A 23645-nucleotide genomic window follows, 5' to 3' on the forward strand; every position below is an offset into this window, starting at 1 on the left:
TAAAGCTGTGAACGAATTGTATGCACAGTGCGTACAGGATTATGCCTGCCGGGGCGTAAAACGAAATGGAGCCTGGAAAACCCTACACAGACTTCACTAGAGACTTTAGCAGACTTTAGCAGACTGGTTTAGAAATAATTTAATAGCCAGAAATATGCCTGCCCTGCCCTAATAAAGAAATATTTGGTTAACTGCGAGTGAATCCCGTTTGCAGCCGTAGAAGAAATGTACGCGCCGGCTGTCAGTAGACGGAGGAGGAGCACACAGTTTACGAACGCGCGACGCTGCCGCTCAGTGATTTAAAATGGCTCAAGAATCAGAGAATGAAGAACACGTCAGATTCATTAAAAAATATTTTCTATGTGTCACGAAAGGCTTCAGAGGGTGGGTTACAGTTAACACGATAGTACCCAAATTTCAATAGCCACAGAATGGACGTCGTTTTGTATGTTTTAGGAATCATTAGCCTAGGCTTTAGGCTACTTCAGCAGATTTCGTTAGTTTATTTGGAGCTCCTTAAAATAGGCCAATTGTTTTTCATCAGGGTTATAGGTTTTCAGAACAGACAAGTCACATACAAACCACTGGGGCAGGTAAGAGCTAGCACACCCCAAATATACAATCAGATACGTTGAAATTTGTATAGGCCCTGACAGTTAAAAATAAGAAAGTGTATCGGACAGATCATGTAATGTGCAGTAGCCTATAAGGATAAATCGCGCTGATTTGAAGTGACCTATAATAACTATCAGTGAGCCGCAGTCTCCCTGCACCTGGCGCAGCGCTTCACTTTTTCACACTACAATATGCATACATGAAGCGCATACATACATGCAATATGCATACATGAAGTGCATACATGAATTTACCCGTCCGAAATTTTGACAGCTATTTGTTGTTATAGTCTTGAACAGAAGTAGCAATTGAATTCCAAGTTTTAGTCAAGTTATAGACCTGTTTACCTTTAAAGGTTCTGTTTCATTTTGCAATGAGCAGTGCTTTCCCTTTTGAATTGGAAATGCTCTGTCATGGTATGTGTGTGTGTGTGTGTGTGTGTGTGTTATAATAATAATAATAATAATAATAATAATAATAATAATAATTAAAACCGCCCGATTCACGTTGGCTGGGGGGCAGGGGGCCCATCAGACATTTGTGCCCAGGGGTCTATGAATTGTTAATCCGGCCCTGCCCCGAACAAATTACACCTTTCCACCTCTGGGCTAATGTCCAGGAGGAGGAGGGGCCTGAGGCTAATAGCCTACAAGCTGATCTGATGTCTGATGTGTGATCAGTGGAATATAGGGAGGGAAGTGGCAGTGTTTTTTTGCGCGTCTGCAGAAGTCAGTCAAATATGAGGGGACTGACATGCGATTCTCTGTGCTTAATGAAAATATACATTATTCCCAAATCACAAAGTAATGGTCGAAGATTACTGATGACATTTCATGCGTAGGGCACCAAAAACATCTTGCTCATAAAAAATGATCATACTGCATATTGTGGCGGGTCTGTTACTGTAGGCTGCGCAAACCACAGGTCTTTATTTTGGGCAAGCCTGCATTCGAGGCAGGCCTTTATTTCATAAGGCTTCTGTTGAAGAATTGTATATAAAGCCTGCGCTAACTTGTCCTCCTGCCCCCGCTACCACAGCTGTGTGAGCACGTCCCTGGATAGTGTGGCATGCTCAGGCGTTATGTCTCCTTCTTGCAAACTTGACTATAGCGAAACCAAAGCAAAGCAACCATTTACATCTTCATAAAATAACAGCTTGCCAGATATGCCTTCATAGCTTTGGGCTTTATTCAGCATTTTGTTCTTCCACTGGAAATTACTATTCTACATTTGCTGCCTGCTGCATCCTTTCTGTTTTTATTGTTTAGAAAACGTTTGAGGTCTTGAGTTAATGCTTTAAACATTGTTTGCTGGTAACCCACCACAAATAGCCTACATATTTTTGCATTCTCTCTCCAAATTGTGCCCGTTCTATAGGCTGGCCAAGTGCGTAATTCTGCGGCATAAGCAGATGTATTTGTTTATTGTACAGAAAAATAAAAATAACCTGTCAAGCAGTCAATTGACTACATTCATAGATGTGATTCTTCTGGAAAAATCAGGATTTCCAGATTTTTTTAGACCTAAAAATATGACCCTTGTAAATCGTGCAGATCCATTGTTTTTTTTTTTGGGGGGGGGTAGGACCACCAGTACCCAACCCAACGTAACTCACATAACAACAGCAAGCCGCTAACGCCATGTCTCTGGAGTGAATACACCCGCCCCTCACCAATCAACTCACGTAGGCAATCAAGGCACGAAGGCGGTTAGATTGGATACACCTGCCCACCAATCAACTCACGTGAGCATTCGATAGCAAGGATACTAGGCTGTTACGTTACTGACGACCAGAGAACAACACATTTGGCACAACCACTTTTGAAGCGGATTGTCATCTCATTTTCTCGTCTCTTCACTTCAAGAAGATTAACATTTGGAAGGTTGAGGTAAAATTGTTATTATGTATTTGTTAGATGCATGTGTATTCGTTGTCAGGTCATTTTAATTTACGTTAGTTAATATTATGAATTATGATAGTCAATGCTTAGCTAGCATACCAGGCAAGGATATCTAACAAGCTTTGTTGAAAACGGCACCTATAGTTATAGACATATGTTCTCCTCTTGAAAGTGTTTGCTTACGAGTAGGATCGGGAAAGGCTTTTTTTCTGTTATGAAAGGAGAGCTTGGTATGTAACGTTTACCACAGATTACGTTAGCGTTGCTGTTGTTAGCCTAGCCGTTGTTAGCCTAGCCGTTTGCATGAGAGGGGTGCTTAGATTAATGTTGTGATGACCTTGTTCCACTGACACTATTATTCAAGTAAAGTATTAATGCATTAGATAGACCTATGATGATGTATTTTTTCATTAAGGCTTTCCTCCTGTATTACATGTGTAAAGTGAACTTGTATGACCATTTCTGTTATTAGTTTCTAATCTATTATTTATTTCTTAATTTCTTTACTCTTACTATCCAGCATACATTTGACTCATGGAGAGGGTGCCACTGAACAGCCCTGATATTAAAACAATTGATGAGGGTGTCAAAAATCGTTTTAAGTGGAGCTGGTTGGAGGAGACTGTCAATATTGAAAGACAGACCCTGCCACTGAAATGTTTTAGCAAAATTAGAGAACCTGGCAAGGCGATTTGCAACACCTGCAATCACCCAATAAGTTATGGAACAAGTGGGAAGACTGCACTAAGGAAACCTGTGGAACAACCGAAACATCTAAAGGCCTGGAAGCTTCAACAACAGAATATGCGAATTGAAATTGCACCAGCAGACAATGTCATCATTGCAGCTCCACAGAACAACTCGGTTCAATCCAGAATACCTTTCTTATGCAGCCGAGTTGCACAGAATCAAGTAAGTGCTTTCTGACCATGTGGTCTTATAATGGCATCTTCTGGTCTTATAATGGTTACAATCTAATATGGCCTTATGACATTGTGTGTTTTAGGATTTCTGGCAGAGCACTCCCTGTCTCTGACAATTGCACCACACCTCATCAATTTAGCACAGGTTCTGGCAAGAGATCCTAAAGCTCTTGCAGAGTTGTCAATGGATAGAACATCTGCGTCATAAAAACTCATGGGGTGAAAAAGTCTGTGTTGGATGATATACTGGAATAAATAAGAACTGTGCCCTTCTCTCTTAACATCAACGAGGCGACGAGCAAGACCTACAAAAGGATACTGGGTGTCCTTGTCAGCTACTGGTCAGAGAAGGTGGAGCGAATGGTCGTCCAGCACTTGGCTGCACTTCAGCTGGTTTCTGTGACTGCAGAGTCTCTCTTTAACAAATTGGATGAGCTCTTCAAACAGATGTCTCTGCCCTGGAGTAATCTAGTTTCCATCCTAATGGATTCATGTGCAGTCATGAGGGGTTCCAAAAGTGGGCTGGAGAAATTGTTTAGAGACAGGCGTGCGCCATAGATGGTGACTCTTGTCACCACATACACAATGCAAGTAAGAAGTTCTGTAGTCCGTTTCAGCACTGGGTCGAAGGTTTGATGTCTGATCTCCACACTGACCACAAATGGTCTGTGGAAATGAGGGACAGTCTCCGAGAAATTGGAGACATAATTGGTGTACACCTCACGGCCAGAGTGTTATGTGCCACACCGGTGGCTGTCAGTGTTGGATGTCAGCCTGGACACATTGCGTTTATGGGATGTGGTGGTTCTCTTTTATTACACATTTCTCAATGGACAGGACAAAGAGATATATAAGGAGACTGCAGATGCTGTTGCACTTAGGAGGGGTGTGCAAGATGAAGGCAGGGCTCGGATTGAGGAAATCTGGAAGGAGCTGGGAAGGAGGTCCAAGCATTTCACAGATGAAGGCAGGATGAGGAAGGCAACAATCTGTAAAAAGGTCAGCACATTCTCAGTATTTTTTTCAGTAGTTATGTCGGTGGCTGTTGCCTATATGCGTTTCATTATGTATTTTCATCTTTTGGCAGGTCTTCTTTGAGGAGAAGAGGACACTCCTTGAACTGAATTTCTATGCCTCTGTACTTCCAATGCTTAAGAAATACACACTAACATGTCAGACAGTAGAGGCCAAAATACACAAGCTACACGATGAGCAAGAGCTGCTACTCAGGGAGTTCCTGAGTTGTTACATGAAGCCTGAGTCTCTCCTCAGCGGACAGGGAAGGAACCTCTGGTCCAAAGTTGGTTCAACTCGATCTCAAGTCAACAGAGGCCAACAAGAGCCCTTATTGGCTCTGAGGCTACAAGAATTCTTAAATCCTTGAGAAGGGACCATCCTGTTGTGCATTCTTTCAAGTCAAAGGTACAATATGTCTATTATTAAAATTGATTATTATTTAGTGGAATTTGAAATAAGTTTAGTCACATGCATTATTATGAATGATCACTTTTCTTTTAAAATATGTCTTTGTATATGTCCGTATTTGTTTTTGTAACAGGTTGTTCAAGCCTACACCACATATGGTGTCAATCTTCAGGCAAAACTGCCTCTTGCCAGTCCAACCTTGAGAACACTGTCTTATTTGGACCCAGATGCACGGGGAAGCCATCACATCATTCCTCAACTTCAGAAATTGCCTGATATGTTTCCAGCTGTGAAACTCAGCGAACAGGAGAGAGCTGGTTTACATCAAGAAGTATACAGGTGTGTAATTGTTGAGATGTCCCATAGCTTACATAAAGGAATTGTACTGTGAAGTTGTCGACTTTGAGGTTGTGTGTGTGTAATTTCTTGTGGTTTACTGTGCTTTTCTTCTTAGATATGCAAGTGACATGATGCTGCCTTTAATGACCGGGGAAACCAGAAATGACTCATGGTGGAACAGTGTCAAGAAGACCCAGAGGTACCCAGCTCTCTGTAAGCTGGCTCTATGTGCCCTTTGCCCATTCCATGGTCCTTTGGTTGAGTCCTCTTTCAGCATGATGACTAACATCTTACAAGCCAAGAGCACCAACATGAATGTGGAAACCTATGAGGCTTATGAAGTCATCAAGTACAACCTAAAGGCCATGCAAGTGTCTGCTGTTGAGCTTTATTCAAGACTCAATAAAGAAAGCCCTGTCAACATACCACTGGTCAGGAACATCAAACTCTCAAGCCAGCGGTACAGGGCACAAATAAGGATGAGGGCAGAGGCTAGGAAGCGCTTGTATCATGCACCTTGCACCTCTGGAAAGAAACGAGCCAAAGATGTCCTACTGGCAGCTGCTGCAAAGGCACGAAAGGACTTTCGGAAGAGACGCCTAGAAAGAATGCAAAAACTGGCTCGTAAATAGACTGCAATCTCTCTTTCTCTCCCTCTCCAAATGTACATTGTTCTACATTTAAAAGTAAAGTAAAAGTATCAATTGTAAAAAAAAAAGTAAAAGTATCAATTGTATAACTTTGTTTAAAGGCTTGACTGTGTGCTTTACCACACTGTTTCTGTGCCCCATGTGATTTTGCAGCATCAAGCTATGCGTTGTATATTTTCCTGCTTTTTTGTTGTAGGCCAATCACATCCCTGTACATTGCAGTCAAGAAGTAGGGCAAATTAATTTACGAAACCAAAACGTGGGTCATAGTTGTCTAAGCCTCTATTGCGTAGCCTGTTAAAAACGTCGCTAGATGGTATTAAATCGCCAACAACATTGTTTTCTGCAGAAGCCTACCCTAGGCTACAGATTAGTTCTGAACAGTTATTTCTCTACTGGCTCAATTTTCAAAAAGGTTCTTTCTCTTCGTCCGCCGCAAATTAAGCAGGTTCCGTAGAGAGACGTTAAATAAATTAGCGTTTGCGATTGACAACGTTGTGATAAGTAGGCTATAACTACCAACTTTGCAAAGTTAACTTGAATGCATCAGTTTTTAACAAAGTTGTGTAGGCTACACCGCACCAGTTGTAGTCTGCATGAACAGTTTTTGCACAAGACACTGTTTTGATTTGCGTAGGGGAGGTGCGGGCTGAAGCCAACCTGTTTGAGGGAGAGCGGTGCAAGGAGAGAATGCGTGCTTTATCCTGCGCATATCTCTACAATGAAATCATGTGTCTAGGCTAATCTATATTTTCAATAAGCAATCACTGCATGCCTATGGAAACAATAAGTCAATATATTAGAGATATCAAGAGTAATGCAGGAATGGACGTTACAGTTATTCAGTATTTTTTCGTTTTGTGGAGTGGCACCTGTAGGCTATAAAAGCAGATTTAGATTTTCGTTAACCACTGTGTAGCCAACCCTTATGCCATACCAAAGTAGCCTAAATCGAGGTAATTTTTAACTATGCATGATTTATTTTGTTATTGAATTCGTAGGCTGGGATTCCTCTCGACAACAATTATGTTTAAAGCAGGGCTTGAAAACGAAATTATTTTTCAAACGTTCCGTTCCGAACGGTTCAGGTAGGCCTATGTTTAACGTTTTCGTTCTTGCATGCGTTCTGCCACCAACATATCGGTCCTGAACCGGTTCGGAACGCAAAATATCGTTCGTTCTTAAAGTTCCGGCAGTGTTTGGCGGGCCTATCAAGTCTATTTTTGTGAACTTTACCTTAGAATAGACATACTCATTATTTCCCCTTGATTTAGCCTATACCGTAGCTATGCCCAAAAATAATAAATCACAGGCGGCATCCAAAAACATTCAGATGGGCTATCCATCCCATAGCCTACAGACTTACTGTAAGCCTAACCTATGCCTATAAATAATTTCTTATCAAAAATATTTCTGGATACGTGCTAAACTCCTTACCTGGTTTTATCCATATGGATTTCTTCAAAGGCTTGTGCTATAATTTCCAACCTGTCTGTTGCTGACAAGGCCTATCTCAAATTTCCCGTTTAACTCTTCTACATAGAATAGGCTATAATTGCGCAAACATTTCAAATCCCGACTTTAAAACGACAAGGCGTGGACAGGCAAAATAGGCTATTACGCATAGGCTACAAACAATTTCCAAATAAGTTTCAGTAGCCTACGCTACGAGCTGGCCTAAGATCCGAAGTGGCAGACGGATAGGTAGGCCTAGTTGGCTACATAGCGGCTTGTAAGCTCACATTGTAGTGTATATGCGGGCTTGTTTTTCGCACAACCGGAAATAGTCTCCCTGACATAGGATATGCTTTTGTGAAATTTTATAAAATATATAGAGAACGAAAAAAAAACATTATTAACCGGTTTTGTGGATTTCAGAATAACGTTTCTGTTCCGGAACAGTTGAAGACCATTTTGTTTTCGTTTCCGTTTCTGCTCCTCGTAAAATTCCGTAAAATTCCGTTCGTTTTCGGTTTTCGTTTTCGTTCCTTGAACCGGTTCGGAGCCCTGGTTTAAAGGTACCCTCCTGCTTTTTCAGAAGGGGCGGCAAGCAGGCTACTGACAGAGCGACGTACAGTGGCAGAGCGACACACAGTGGCTGAAAGTGATACTAAAGTTTCACGCAGCTTCACGTAACGTAATGCGTGAATGAAGTGGCCATTTCAAAGTAATGGCCTCTGTATATAGGCCTACTTTGCAGACGTCTGTGCTGAGGTCTCACACACACACAAGATGAGAAGGGGAAGGAGGTGGGGCGGCTGGGGGATCACTTTCTTCCTGGAGCGAGGGAGCAGGGAATATCGCACAACTAACGCAACTATAGCACATTTCGCTGCTGCTGGATATTAGATAAATGTTGGATATGAAAATGATTGATGGGAAATGATGTGTGTGAAAAAGAATATCCTTAGGACAATAGGACAATTAAGACTCTATACTACTATACTATACTATAGACCCTTTCAACAATAAAAACAAAAACAATGCTTGAACATTCTATTTGGTTCCCAATCTACTTCCTCTGCATTAAGATAACATATGGAATGTTAAAACGGAAGCTTTGTGGGGCCAACTATGATGCTGATAATGGAACTCTCTTGAAAGGGTCTATACTATACTATACTATACTATATGCTTAACCTGACTCTCGCCAGATGAATTTCGTTCCGCCTAGCTCCACTCACATCCATCTGGGATCGTTTCCATTGGGAGTGATTTCGGCACCAGATTTTATAGTAGAGCCAATCAGGACGCAGGGCAGGAGTTTCATAGATGTGACGTAGAGGAGAAGTGCAACATAAAACAATGATCGTTTTAATTTTAGAATCCTTATTAATGCCAAAATGTTACATTAATGAGTCCCGCTGTGTGCTTGTAGCTTAGACCTAGGCTACTTCCTGGGTGAGTAGTTTGGTAGGGCAGTGAAGAGCAGTGAAAGGCAGGGCATTCTGGGAGTTGTTGGCTTTCATCCACATGAGCCAAAAATACATTTTTGGCTTTTTCTAGGTCAAGAAGCCACCGACTTCAATGATTTCTACTACATAAATTACCCAATTTAAATACACATCTTCCCAGCGGTAAAATGCTCCTTTAACCATGTGACGTCCTTATGGAGGAGTAGATCAGTGTGTTCAGCATTCGTGTCAGCTAGTAGCAGGCGGAAAAAGTGATGTAAACTCGAGGTGTATGAAATTAATAATGTTCATGACCGTGTCTATTGTGTTTCACCGCTGAGCTGTGCACATAACACAGACTGGTGAATTATACAGTGTAAAAACTGCATATGTGGGGCTATGGCTGTTAGCCTACCTGCCAGCCCTTTCAGTCTACCGATCATAGCTGGGGCGCCATCAGTAAATAAACAGCATACGTTTTGTAAATCCAGTTCATGCTGAAAAAATACTTCACCTGTAGTATGTTCTGTGCAAAATCGACCCAGGGCTACTTTACTCCTTTGAAAAGATGCAAGCAGTCTTTGTACCATACTTTTCCGTTCCTCTGAGCCCTCAGGAAACATAGTAGAAACGACCCATAATTTGACATGTAGTGTCACTTATTATACTCCTTCATAACCGAAATGTACTCATTTCACAGCAAACACATGGGTTTATTACTGGATGTTGACATGTTACAAACAAATATTTATCAGTCCATTCTGACTGGAATTGGTCAGAAAGCTGATGATCCACTGAGCACTTTCTCGTCTGCCTCCTTCAGTCACTTTAGCCAGAATTGCACTTGGTGGCCCGCCGGCCCACAGTTGCAAGGGTGGTTTTTCCGCTCACAGGCGCTAGGGGGAAGCGAGACGTCCACCATTCAACCCGAAAAAAGTCATATAACCATTCCAATGACTCTGAAGGTGTTAAATGAATGTAAATTAAGCTAAAAAACTTGCATATTAAGCTAAAAAACCTGCATAGTGTGCCTTTAATGTGCCAGCTCACTTTCCCTTTCCCATAACAGCAAAAGCACTACCTCCTTATGCTGTTCAACAGTAGGTGGGTTTACATGTACAGTTTTTTTTATCATTTTGTTTAAATTATTTCTAATGAACATGTTGTGTCATCTGTTTACATGGGGTACATTCTATTCTCGCGAGCCGCAGGTTCGCCACCCCTGCCCTACACCCATGGCCGGCGATGCAACAGCGATTTATGGCAGGCGACCCGGCAAACTTGAATAGAATCGATTGAAGTGAATAGGAAAACCGTCGCCATCGCATCACTCTAATCGGCCCGTTTCTATTTTTCAGGGCGATTTTGATACCTCATAACAGGGCTGGACTGGGACAAAAAATCGGTCCGGGTATTTTTGGCCTGAACGGCCCACTATAATCGGTCAGGCAGACTGCTGGCAGTACCCTTAAATATGTGTATTGAACGAAGTGTCATGGTGCCATGGAACAAGACTGTACTCACTCGCTCTCTCAGACTCATTGGTGGTACGAAGTGGCTGGAGTACACAATCTCCATATTCAAGTATAAATACAAGCACTTGTCAAAGAGGAGGCTCTGCTAGAAGAACCTAAAGTAACCTATTAGCTTACAGTAAAGCTCCATTAGCTCATTGAGTCTCTCAGAGCCAGGTACGTACATTTGCAAACATAGTGTTATCAGCGCCATGGACAAACCGCAGATAGAAAACGCTGTGATACCCAAGTTTACATCGTATTTATCAAACTTTCAATTCATAGAGTAATCTGCGCCTTTCTCCGCCCCCTACTGCAATTTACTAAGGTCCACAACTGAACGACATGGCCTACATTTAAGCGCAGTTGAAAGAAGAATCATTTAGCGATCCTGAAATAATACCATACATGATAAGATGTCAACAAGCACTGAGATAATGAAGATCAGTAGTTCTACTCAAACCACTTGTGCACATAGGCTATGGAAGATTGGTCAAATCTAGCAAGTAGGAAAGTTTAAGTGAATGATGTGAAAGTAAGACATTCGAAAGGCCAACGAAAGTGAAGGTTGCTTTTGATATAGTACAAAAACACAAAACTGTTGCTCTAAATAGCGATTCTGTTGTCTTTGAAAGGTTCTCTTATTGACATATTTAACTGCAATTTGGATTAACACCTGCTTTTACAAGGCGGAAGGAAGTATTTAGGCGCAGAATAGACGTGCGCTTTCACAAGCAGTTTTTGTACTCCAACTTTCCCCTTGACAAGCAGTCAGCGCTTTTTCCTCAATGCGGCCTGTTTGTACATACCTCGCAATGATTTTACACACACGTTGCGAAACAAATACGCCTGAAGTGGGCGCAAAAGTGTAGCACATCTGGCCCTCAGTGTTTTATGTAAATCTTTCAGTTACCATTTAAATGATGATGACTTGAAATATTGTATTTTTACCCATCTTTACCAGGGGAACCCTGAGTCAAATAATGTTAAAATTATGATAAATGATAGTCAGCTGGAAATGTGATCATGTTAAGGAGCAATGGGCCTCATTCACCAAAATCTTCCTAAGAATTTTCTTAACTGTGTTCTTAAGAATGTCCTACGAAAACTCTTCACAAAGGTGTTCTTAAACCTGAGAATTGTTCGCAGTTTTGTTCTTATCATGCTGAATGCCATTTCTTAAGTTGACAGAGCATACCTTGCCATGTTTTTATGTGCACGTTGCGAATCAAATACGCCTGAAGTGGGCGCAAAAACTTTAGTACATCTGGCCCTTAGTCTTTTTTTAGTTTTTTTCTGATACTAGAAAAATGAGAGAGAACTGGAACAGACATAGCAAAAATACTCATTTTGAGAACTATATTTTATAGTTCTCTCTCATTTTGTTGTCCAATGTGTAATAATTGATTGAAATCACACAGGGATTTGATGACAGGATGTGTTGTTTGAAGGCAAGATTTGCTTTAGCTGCATGTTTTAAGTGTTTTGAGAGAGTAACAGCCTTTTGCAAGCAAAATGTGGCCAGGGTGCTTTTGTTCAGACACGGGTGTTAACTGTTTAAGTTGACACAAGCATCAAAACGATCGAGAAAAACTGTAATAATGAAGATGTTAGGAAAACTATAGCTTTTGGTTAATGAAGATGCATCTTCCTTATTAATTTAATTGCGCAACAGCCCACATTCTGCATTCACTCCAGCTACCACTGTTAGGCCTTCAAGAAGTCGCGATTTCCGTGCAGTTGCTGCAATGTTACTATGTTGTTTTCATAGACAATTACAAGATTACACTTATTTTTTTTTTTTTTTTTTAAATATATAGTGCTGCTTCTAACCTACCCTCGTTATCTCCAGAGTGGTCACTTGAATGGGCACTCATACCACTACAACCTAATTTTATGTCTCTGCTTTGATGACACCAAATTAATACTCTTGTCAGAAAATATCTGATTGTGTTTCTTTGTTGGTCTTTCAGAGTTGACAGAAATGAACAAGTATCAAGCTAATGTGAGGACACTGACCACATGCCGTCTGTACAGCCTTAGTGCTAGTAAATACAAGAAGATATTGGAGCATTTCCCTGATGGGCTGCAACAGAAAACCCTTAAAGGTAAATATGTAAATTGCCTTCACTTTGACTAGCACCCTTTTTGTAAATCATAATTAAATAATGATGTTATTTACCTTGGAAGAAATGTAATGAATTTTGTTAAAAAAAAAAAGAAATCTGTAAAAACAAGCTGGCTCTATTTATGGATGATAATGAGTTCAAATTTTCATTTGTGAGCAAAATTACGTTAGTTTAAGGAGTTTTGAGATACTGTTGTTTGCATTAGCAAACAATGTTTACCATACAAACATGCATCACGCTCAGCCAGATATGTGCAATGCTGCAAGGAGTCGAAAACGGCCATTGATTTGAAGCTACCGGAATAAAAGAAGGTTATACACTGACTTCATTAACCGTCCTTATTATAACCTCTCTGTACACTTTCAAAGTTTACCATACTTTGATTTGTCAGTAGGTGCCCTTTCCACACTACCGAGTTATTTTGAGCCTTGTCAGTGGTTTGATCATATTTTGACATGGCTCCATGCCCGCTGCTACAGGCTATAAGACATTTTATTGCTAATGCAAACAACGGTCTATCTCAAAACTCCTCTGATTAATATAATAATAATGTCTCTCAAACAAAAGTTCGAACTAGTTATCATACATAAATAGATCCTAGGTTGGTTTTATGGCAAACCATTGCTTCAAACTTGTAAACTTGTACACTTGGAACTTTATTTGGAACTTAACTTGCTCACGACATCTGATTATTTTTTTTTGTCAGGAAATTTTGCATTGTGATCATGCTTCATATTACTGATGTTATTGAAAACATTCAAGCGCAATGAATAGACAATATATGAATTGGAATATTTGTTTTTTCACTGCATATCCTGACATTTTATATTGTACATGTTGTGTTAGAGAGAAAGAGAATTTATTTGTTTTCTCCTGTTGTTAATTTCTTTTTTAGTGCATGAAGAGGAATGATCAAGGGCTTTTTAAACCGTGATCCCAATTTCTGTTGCCTCATAATAAAGTTTCTATTTCAAACACTATGCATATATTTCAGGCTACGTATTTAGAGCAATGTAATGTGTATGGGATGTATGTGTTTGTATGTGTCTCATTACATTTGACTTAACATCTTAAATAAACTCTGGGACACTGTGAAACAGAGAGCATTCTCAGCCTGCCACATTTCACCAGACACAATGTTTGTTGGAAAACGTGCTGGTTTCTAGATTTCTGAAAAGAGTTCAGACGTTGTGGCAGGTGGAGCCATTGCATGTCCTGACTTGGGATTTATCACTTTTGTTCAGTGAAGTGATTGAGCGAATTGGACATCATGTCAACACCCCTGTCCTGTCTCAGATAAGACATTATTCACCACGCCATGGTGAATCTCACAAAGCCTGTCAAACTGACATCAACATATTATCTACCTCATTTGATTGATTTGTTAATTGTAAAACTAAATAGAATGTGAAGTTTTATTTTCCGATAAAAGTATTATAGGAAAACAATTTAATATAAGTTTATTTCAATTAGCATGATCCAGAATAATTCTCATTACTGATACGGTAAATAACAAAGGTAGTAGCCTAGAAATTTAGACGCGCCCCTAGCGGAAATCTAGGTTCTAGCTCCTAGTCTAGAAACTCTCCGTTGGCTTGTGAGCTCCAGAAATCGAAACTCAAACAGGCCAATGAAATCGTGTATAGAGTCGTTAGGTGGGCTTAACATAATGATTGATGGCAGAGTTGCAACGGTTTGGCTTGAATTCCCTGCTACTTGAAAACAAATAAGATGGATGTTGCTGTTGGTGAACAGTGTGACACGAGTTAAGCTTTTATTAAGTTAGCAAACGTTTGAACTAGCCAACTAGCTCCGCTGGTGGGAAAGGCATGGGCCGCTGCCGCTGTCCTATTGCGTGCAGAGGGAATTTGAAAGACAACTGATTATTGCCCAGACCCTACATTTTAATGTGGGTCTGGCTCGTCAGGCTACAAAGGTAGACCATTAGTAAGAAAACATTTTTTCGCAGATTTTTTTCTTTTCTATATTAAATTAACAGTGCAGTGCATCAAAATGAATGTTTTATACATTTTTAATTCCATTTTAAATGAATTAACTCTCATTACCGAAATGCAACATGTATTATAGAGTTCAATTTGTAATTCCTCGCCAACACCTGGTCACCAGGAGAGAAAGTTCTTTCTTTAGCTTAAGCATATTTCTACTCTGTTAGAAATAAGGTGAAAATTAGTCTTTAGAAGATCCCACACACTATCACTATACTAGAAAGAAGAGCAAAGTGAATCATTCCACCAACAATCACAGACAAAAAAAGTATTACCCCTTAATATTTTTTTTTTTTTGTACTTCTGTTTATTGATTTTCCAAGTTAAAAAACAAACAGTGTGGTCTGAGTGCATGCCGTCACAAATGTCTGCACACATGTACACATCTATACACACATACATTAAAGCATACTGACAATGCACATTTACACCCATCCAACAAAATCATAAAGACACAAAACAGTAAACAGTAATCAACATTAATATCAACAGGGAGCCGCTACATATCATAATCAGTTTAAAAAAATTAAAAAAGTATAACCTATTAAGGGTAGCAAATGTTAAGAGGAATGCCTGGACTCTGTAATCCATGAAGGGTTGCCAAGTCTTACTCTAAGAGTATATTTCAGTTTTTCCAGTCTGAGATGTTGCATAATATCATTTATCAATGCAGTATGAGTGGGAGGCCGTGTCTGTTTCCAGTTCAGCAGAATTAATCTGCGTGCTAAGAGAACTATGAACCTTATTGCCGTGGAGGCAGGTCCTTTTAAAGGACTGTCCTCACTCAGTACCCCAAATAGAGCTAACACTGGATCAGGTTCCACTCTGTAGCCAAAAACATCAGACAAGGTTTTAAATATGGAATTCCAAAAATCAGATAACTCTGGACACAACCAGAACATGTGACCCAACGAGGCGGGAAATGCCCCACAACGGTCACATAGAGGATCAATGTTAGGATACATTTTAGCAAGCTTGACCTTGGAAAGATGCAAGCGATGCAACACCTTGAACTGTATGAGCCCATGTCTGGTGCAAATGGATGCTGAATGCACTCCCTCCTGTGCCCCCACCCACTGTTCCTCTGTCAAGTCAATGCCCAAATCTTCCTCCCATGCAGATTTCAAAAAGTCAAGGGATACATCTAATTGGCTAGACATATGGTTATACATATATGATATCACCCCTCTAGATGAGGGATCAACTGAAAACAAAGACTCCATCTGTGTAGGGGCAGGAACATTAGGAAAAGAAGTTGTATTAGATCTTATATAGTCACGAATTTGTAAAAAACGAAAGAAATGAGTCTGAGGCAATTTAAGCTTACTACGCAGTGATTCAAAAATTTTTGTAACACCATTCTGAGCCCATAGTTGAAAAGAACTGTCTAACATAGAGGGATGAAAATGGTGATTTGCACACAGAGGGGCTAGGAGAGATTTTGCTTGCCATCCAAAGTGTCGTCTTATTTTAGTCCAAATTTTCAAGGATTCCTTCACAACAGGATTGGATTTGGCATATTCATATGCTATTGGAAGGGAAGAGAATAACAATGCACTCAAGGAGGTGGGACGACATGATGCCTGTTCATTCTGTAACCAGGCAGGTTGCTCATCTGAGCCAGGGGACTGACCCCAGAAAGAGAGAGCACGTATGTTGCAAGCCCAGTAGTAGCACTGGAAGTTGGGGATGCCCATGCCTCCAGAATGTTTAGGTCTTTGCAGGAAGTCTTTTCTAATTCTAGGGGTTTTCTTATTCCAAATAAAACGGGATATTTCACTGTCCAGTTATTAAAAAAAGACTTATTAATCATGATGGGAATATTTTGAAAAAGAAACAGAAATTTGGGTAGAATGTTCATCTTCAAGGCATTAACTCTCCCTGCCAGGGATAGAGGAAGATGGGACCATCTACCAAAATCCTTAATGACACGTTCAAATAAAGGTTTAAAGTTGAATTTAAACAACAACTCGACAGACCTTGTTACAACTACACCCAGATATTTGAAAGATCTATCGACCAATCGGAATGGGAACTGAGAATATGATACAACCCGGGCAGCGTTGTTTATGGGGAACAGTATACTCTTTATGTTCCTCTTTACGAGACTTTATGTTCCCTCCCTCCTCTGACTATTCCCTGATAGTCACTGAGTGACCGTAGAGCAACAGCCAAGGGCTCAATGGAAAGTGCAAATAATAGAGGAGAGAGAGGACACCCCTGCCTTGTGCCACGTCGTAAGGGAAAATATTTTGACCTATAGGCATTAGTCTGGACCGAAGCCAATGGGGAAACATAAAGAAGACTGACCCAAGAAATGAACTTCCATCCAAATCTGTCTAACACAGAAAAAAGAAAATCCCATTCAATTCGGTCAAACGCTTTTTCAGCGTCTAGCGAAAGGAGCACCTCTGGGCAGCAGGGGGATGGGCTGGGAGTGTAAATAATATTATAGAGTCTATGGAGGTTTGAAAATAAAAGTCTATTCCTAATAAAGCCTGTTTGATCCTGTGAAATAATTGTGGGAAGGACTTTGTCTAATCGGGTAGCCAAGGTTTTGGCTAATATCTTTGCGTCTACATTCAAAAGGCTGAGGGGCCTGTAGGAGCCCGGGTCGAGTGGATCCCTGTCCTGCTTCAGTAGAAGAGAGATGCAAGGGTGGTACAGAGTAGGAGGAAGTGTATTAGCGCTGAACGATTCATTAAAGACATCAAAAAGTACAGGGGAGAGCAGTTCTGAAAATGCTTTATAGATTTCGGAGCTATATCCATCAGGACCTGGGGCTTTAGAGGTTTGCATGCTCTTAATAGAATTGTTCAGTTCCTCCAGAGTCAGAGGTTCTTCAAGTTGTGCTTTATCCTCTTTGGATACGGTCGGAATATTCAATTTACTGAAAAAATCATCTATTAGAGAGGGATCACCCTCTGACTCTGAAGAATATAAATGAGTATAATATTGTTCAAATTCCCCATTAATATCCTGATCAATAATTGTCTGCCCAGATTGTGCACGAATCTCAGTTATCATTCTAGAAGCAGCTGATTTTCTGATTTGTAAGGCCAAAAGTTTCCCAGCTTTCTCACCATGCTCGTTAGATCTGTGACGTGTTTGCAATAAAAGCTGTGCTGTTTCATTTGTGGATAGCAGGTCAAATTCTGTCTGCAAAGCTAGTCTTTGTCTGTAGAGATCAGGCCTGGGTGATACAGAGTAAGAACGGTCTAAATCTAAGATCTGTTGGTAGCCGCACTGTAGGAAATGATTTGGCCACAAAGGTAGGCTTTCAAAGTCTCCCACAGTGTGCTTTTAGACACTTCTCCTGTGTCATTGGTAATCAAAAAAACTTCAATGTTGGTTTTGAGAAAGTCTGTGAAGGATTTATCTGCTAGTAACAAGTTGTTAAAGCGCCAAGTTCTCTGCATATGTTTGTTGGAGAAAGCCAGCTGCATTAGGTGTGGGGCGTGGTCTGAGATGACAATGGCCTCGTAGTCACACCACCTAATCGAGGGGAGAAGTTTGCAATCAGTAAGAAAATAATCAATTCGACTATATGAATGATGAACTGGGGAGAAAAAAGAATAACTACGAGATGATGGGTACTTGAACCTCCAGGGATCAGTAATTTTAAATGTGTCCATAAATGATCTAATTAGTTTGGCTGATTTTGTGAGTGTTTGGGCTTTATCGGATGACCTGTCCAGTTTGGGGTCCAGGACGCAGTTGAAGTCCCCACCTATAATCAAGCGGTGGGTATTCAAATCAGGGAGAGACGCAAAAAATGTGGAAAAGAAATGCTCATCATCAAAATTAGGACTGTACACACTGGCTAATGTAAGGGGAGTATTATATAGGCAACCAGTCACCACTACAAACCTACCATGTGGATCAGAGGTGACAGAGGAAGAAATAAAAGGAATGTTCTTATTGATTAGAATTGCAGCCCCTCTAGATTTAAAGTGGAATGTTGAATGGAAAAAATGGCCTACCCAGCCTCTTCGCAGCCTAAAATGATCTTGGTTCCTCAGGTGAGTTTCCTGTAAGAATGCTATGTCAGTGTTAAGTTTCTTTAAATGGCCCAGGATTCTGCCCCGCTTCACAGCAGTATTAAGACCCTTCGTATTCCAACTGATACATTGCACCAGGCTTTCCTCTTTAGCATTAAAAGAAGTCATAGCTACCAAGTGTTTTTTCGATCATTGTACTTAATTCAAACATGAGTTTTTTACAAAGCGGCATTATTGTAAGATGAAAGATATGCAAATAGCAACAAGAAAAACAAACAAAAACACCACTCCCCCACCCACTTCTGCCTTTCCCCAACTGAAAGGAGAGAAAATCCCAACATAGCTTAAAACAAACCATTGTGCAGTCACTGCACCAGCTAAACTAGGTCTGAGCTTCTGTTTAGCTCGACTCCTTTTTTTTTTTTAATAACTAACAAATATAATTACAATTACAATCTAACCCATTGTAAATGCATTCAGATTACAAAGCCTGGCTATGCCATGGTAGAGTTAAGTAGAGGAAATTGGACTAAAATACAGGTGGCACTGTGTTGCCCTCAAGTAGGCCTATCTGGCCAGAACACCATGAATTTATGATGAACCCAATGTTGTATGTTAACAGAAAGGTTGTAAATGAATAAGATAATAATAATAATAATAATAATAATAATAATAAAACCACTCCAAAAGTATATAAAGATCGATTAAAGTGAGGACATATGAGTTAAAATGAAAGTGCATCAAACATACAACTCCAAGTGGTCTTTTAGAATTTAAAGCTGCCCAGATGCAGACCACAATGTGTAGAATAGCCCTTACAGTGTCACATGTTATTAAGGTAGAATCCGAACTTAGTTATGTTAAATTATACCGTATTGTAAGTATCAAGTAGGCTACATAAAACTTGAGAGGCAGGCTATTATATTCAAGTCCATGAGAGTAAACTGCAAATAAGCATCAAGTCCACCACATTTTCATGTAAAGATCGACAGAAAAGACTAGAATAACCTCAGACTATAAAGTGAAACTTGGCAAAAACGTATAGGTAACAGGCAAGCAAGCCCAAAAATGAGCAAGTAATTGTTGCAAATTACAATAGCCATGTTCGGTAGGTAACTCAAGACAGATAAGAAAGAAAAAAAAACACTAGCCTACCATCCAAGGCACATTAAACCATAACAATATTGTTACTCACGCTACCCGTCTACAGCTAAGTTCGGGGCAATCTTTGTCTGATAGAACTTTTCGGCTGATTCTGGAGTGTTGAATTTGTGCCTGACACCGTTGATGTTCACAGAGAGGACAGCAGGGAAGAATAAACTGTAGTCCATCTTCGCCTCCCGCAGCTTGGTTTTCACCGGATTGAAGGCAGCTCTAAGTTTGCTAACCTCGGCAGGGAGATCGGGAAAGATGTGAACAGGAGACTGTTGATAAAGCAGCCGTCCCTTTCCTCTGGAAATACCTAGGATCCGCTCCTTTTCGGCAAAGTAGTGTAATCGTGCTATGATGGGGCGCGGACGCTCACCCTTCTTCGGCTTGGGAGCCAGGGATCTGTGGGCACGATCGATGACCGGAGGGGATGTAAAGTTCTCACGACCCAACACCTCCAGTAAGAACTCTTGTAAGAAACGAGTAGGTTGAGCTCCTTCAACTCCCTCAGGGACACCGACAATCCTTAAATTTTGTCGCCGACTTCTGGACTCGAGATCAATACATTTCTCCTGCAGCCGTTTACACTCGCCTGATAGTGAGCCATGTTCACCCTCAAGCCGTGCAATCTGCTCCAGTGCGTCGTTTAAACGATGTCCCATGCTAGCCTGCTCGGTAGTCACTTCTTTATGGTGTTGCTGGAGTTTTCCAATCTCTACCTGTATATCTTCACGTAACTTTTGAGTGTTGGTTATCGTCTCCGTTCGAAGAGCCTCTATATCTTATTCCAAAAATAATTCAGTGGAAATGCATGGATTCCAGTTTCTTCCAGTAGCAGCAACTGGAATCCATGCATTTCCACTGAATTATTTTTGGAATCTGATCCCTTATCATACCTGTTCATTCTTACTCGTTGCTCGACTTATCGTGACTAAATTCAAGATGGCTGCAAACGCTAAACTTCGTGAAGATACTGTCTGTATAAATCGTCTTGTAAGTAAACTACCAGTGCTTTTTCAAAGTTCTCAATGTCTCGTTTTAAATGTCAGGGCCTTCGGAAGTCTACCAATGAAGTGTGGAGATACATTGAGCCTCGTAAATGGGTGTAAAACAGTGATTTATTTGCATGGCTAGCCCGATGCCGAAGCACCACTATTGAAAAAGCTGTTGGTAGCATCGGCTAACTAGCGCCAGATTTTGGAGTGCAGGGGACAAGCCGAGATGGGCTATGAGACATACGTTCACACTCGGTATCATGTTTCAATACACTTTAGGTCAATATCACACCGGAATTCTCCTTTAAAGTCCATCAGTGAGGCTTGGCGAGATAGTTGAAGTTCGTCTCTTAATGTTTGTAGCGTGACCGGCGCATCCTCCATGTTGTTACCTTTTACCACGAGTTCACTAATTTCGACAATCACGGTATTTCCAGTGGTCAGTTAAACAAAATTTGGCGATGCCATACTGCCTTGAACATTGCTAGTTGTATTTTCATAAATGGGTAATTAGGTACCATGTAAATATTAAAATATTAATGATAAATGCTCAGGAGTCGCGGAACTTCAGTCTACTCCATACTACCCAGGGGTGAAAGTAGTTTTTATTTCTTGGTGGTACTATGATATAGAGTTATAATGCGCGCCCAGAGCGTGCGCCGAAAATTTCACTTAGCCTAATTATTTATTATTTATTTATTTGTTTATTTACTGTATTATAGTCTACTTATCAAGCATTCACTAGGACTTCTTATCACTCTAGTATCACTCTTTAACCCACCTGCATCTGTTTTTGATTATGAATAAATTGCAAACACTTAATTTCAACATTTCTTTATTTATTTAACCTAGTTACTCTGCTCGCTCCCACTTCCAATCATTTTTTTTTATATAGGCTACTGTATATCATGAAACACGTTTCTTTGAGTCATGCCTTTTTATTTGGGAGACTGCAACATACTTCTGTCCGCTAAAACACTTTCATTATTGCTGCGCAAGATCTGGTTAAGCCGTACACGCACTGTCTGTCTCCTGTCTCTCCAGCGAAACACTGCACACATAAAACCAGAATAGGCTATTGAAACATCAACATATTTTTCTTTAGCCTGTATGTTTTTTTTATTTGGGAGACTTTCCAAGAAACGTCCGTCTGCTAAAACACTTTGGATACCAGTGCACGTTGGCGCAATTACTGTAGGCTACTGTACGCGCGCTATAGCTTGCTCGTTGTCTGTCCAGCTGCACGGGAGGTTTAGACACAATTCAGATACAGTTCAGAACGATGTATATGAAATATATTTTGGGGAAACGTGTTGCTTCTGGTAATTTGACGTTAGCAGTTGTGTTGTCATGCTGAAAGTGCTATATTTTTCAGAGACAGTATAGTTTTCTTTCCGGTACGGCGTACCCTCTCCAAATATTTTAGTGGTACTCCGTACCGGCCAGTACCGACTTACTTTCACCCCTGATACTACCTGCAACCGGAAGTCCATTACCCCTTAATATTGATGGAAGGGCGAGTGAACCACATTTAGGAGACCTCCGCTGTAAAGAACTAGAGTTCACGCTACAGAGTTCCGAATTCATATAAATATAAAATGAAGTAAGGGATAATGTATAGAACACCGGTCATTATTGGGAAAACTAGATGTACCGCAGAGTGGTACAAAATATGACCGCCGCCCAGTCCAGCACATTTTTTCTACAAAAATAAATCACGCTGAAAGGCCTATATGATTCTAACTGTCTCACTAAATTGCATTATCCACACTCAATTCTCACTGGTATCTGCTAGACCGTACGGTTGGGACAGAGAGAGGTCGCTGCGTGTGTACGCGCCGCCATCTTGGATACTGGGGCTGGGGATGAAGCTGGCATGAAAACAGCGAGAGCCAACCAGCGAGAGCCAACCTGTCCCGTGGCATCAAGGAAGCAAAAAAGGAATACAGTCACAAGATAACCACCCACTTCAAAGACAGCAGGAACTCACAAAGCCTATGGCAGGGCATTCAGGCCCTCACGGACTACAAGCCCGCGCCACAGAGCTGTGAGAGCAACATCCCTCTGCTCAACAACCTGAACCGCTTCTTTGCTCGCTTTGAAGCACAAAACAGCACCTGCCCACAGAAGACCCATCCCCCTCTACATGAGCAGCCCCTGTGCCTCTCTGCCGACAGCGTGAAGAGGACACTTGCTGCTATCAACACCCGTAAGGCAACAGGTCCAGACAACATCCCAGGTCGTGCGCTGAAGGACTGTGCAGGGGAGCTTAAGGATGTCTTCACAGATATCTTTAACACTTCCCTGAAGCAAGCCATCGTCCCATCATGTTTCAAAGCTGCCACCATCATACCTGTGCCGAAGAAAACTGCTCCATCCTGCTTCAATGACTACCGCCCTGTGGCACTGACACCCATCATCATGAAGTGCTTTGAGCGGCTTGTCATGTCACATATCAAAGCCATTCTCCCCCCCACCCTGGACCCCTTCCAGTTTGCATACCGAGCCAAGCGGTCTACAGAGGATGCAATCTGCTCTGCCCTCCACCCAGCCCTCACCCACCTGGAAAAAAGAGACTCATATGTGAGATTGCTGTTTATAGACTTCAGTTCTGCATTCAACACCATAATACCACAACAACTCATCTGCAAACTTGACAAACTGGGACTCAGTACCTACCTCTGCAACTGGCTACTGGACTTCCTCTGTCAGAGGCCCCAAGTAGTACGTGTTGGCAACAATACCTCAAGCAGCATCACACTGAGCACAGGGGCCCCCCAAGGCTGCGTGCTCAGTCCGCTGCTCTTCACCCTGCTGACGCATGACTGCACTGCAACCTACAGCAACAATCACATAGTGAAATTTGCTGACGACACAACTCTGGTGGGTCTCATCACCAAGGGCGACGAGACTCAATACAGGTTGGAGGTCGACCATCTGACCACGTGGTGCAGGGACAACAACCTCCTGCTGAACGTCAGCAAGACCAAAGAGATTGTTGTTGACTTCCGGAGAGGTCACACCCAACACCTGCCACTGACCATCGACGGTGCTGTGGTGGAGAGAGCGAGCAGCACCAAATTCCTGGGGGTGCACATCAGCGA

General features: G+C 41.2%; 1 protein-coding gene and 1 long non-coding RNA gene across 4 annotated transcripts in view; both read left to right on the plus strand.

The window, feature by feature from the left end:
* smg7 (SMG7 nonsense mediated mRNA decay factor) overlaps positions 1–23645 on the plus strand; it is a 127229-nt gene that overhangs the window by 68883 nt on the left and 34701 nt on the right. The gene's annotated exons all lie outside the window — the stretch shown is intronic.
* On the plus strand, positions 2662–5865 carry LOC121718841. The gene is made up of 5 exons (XR_006034040.1): positions 2662–3428; positions 3523–4438; positions 4527–4861; positions 4998–5203; positions 5319–5865. It is a non-coding gene; the product is annotated as an uncharacterized LOC121718841 (long non-coding RNA).

This window comes from Alosa sapidissima, chromosome 1 (genome assembly GCF_018492685.1).
Source record: "Alosa sapidissima isolate fAloSap1 chromosome 1, fAloSap1.pri, whole genome shotgun sequence".
NCBI lineage: Eukaryota > Metazoa > Chordata > Actinopteri > Clupeiformes > Clupeidae > Alosa > Alosa sapidissima.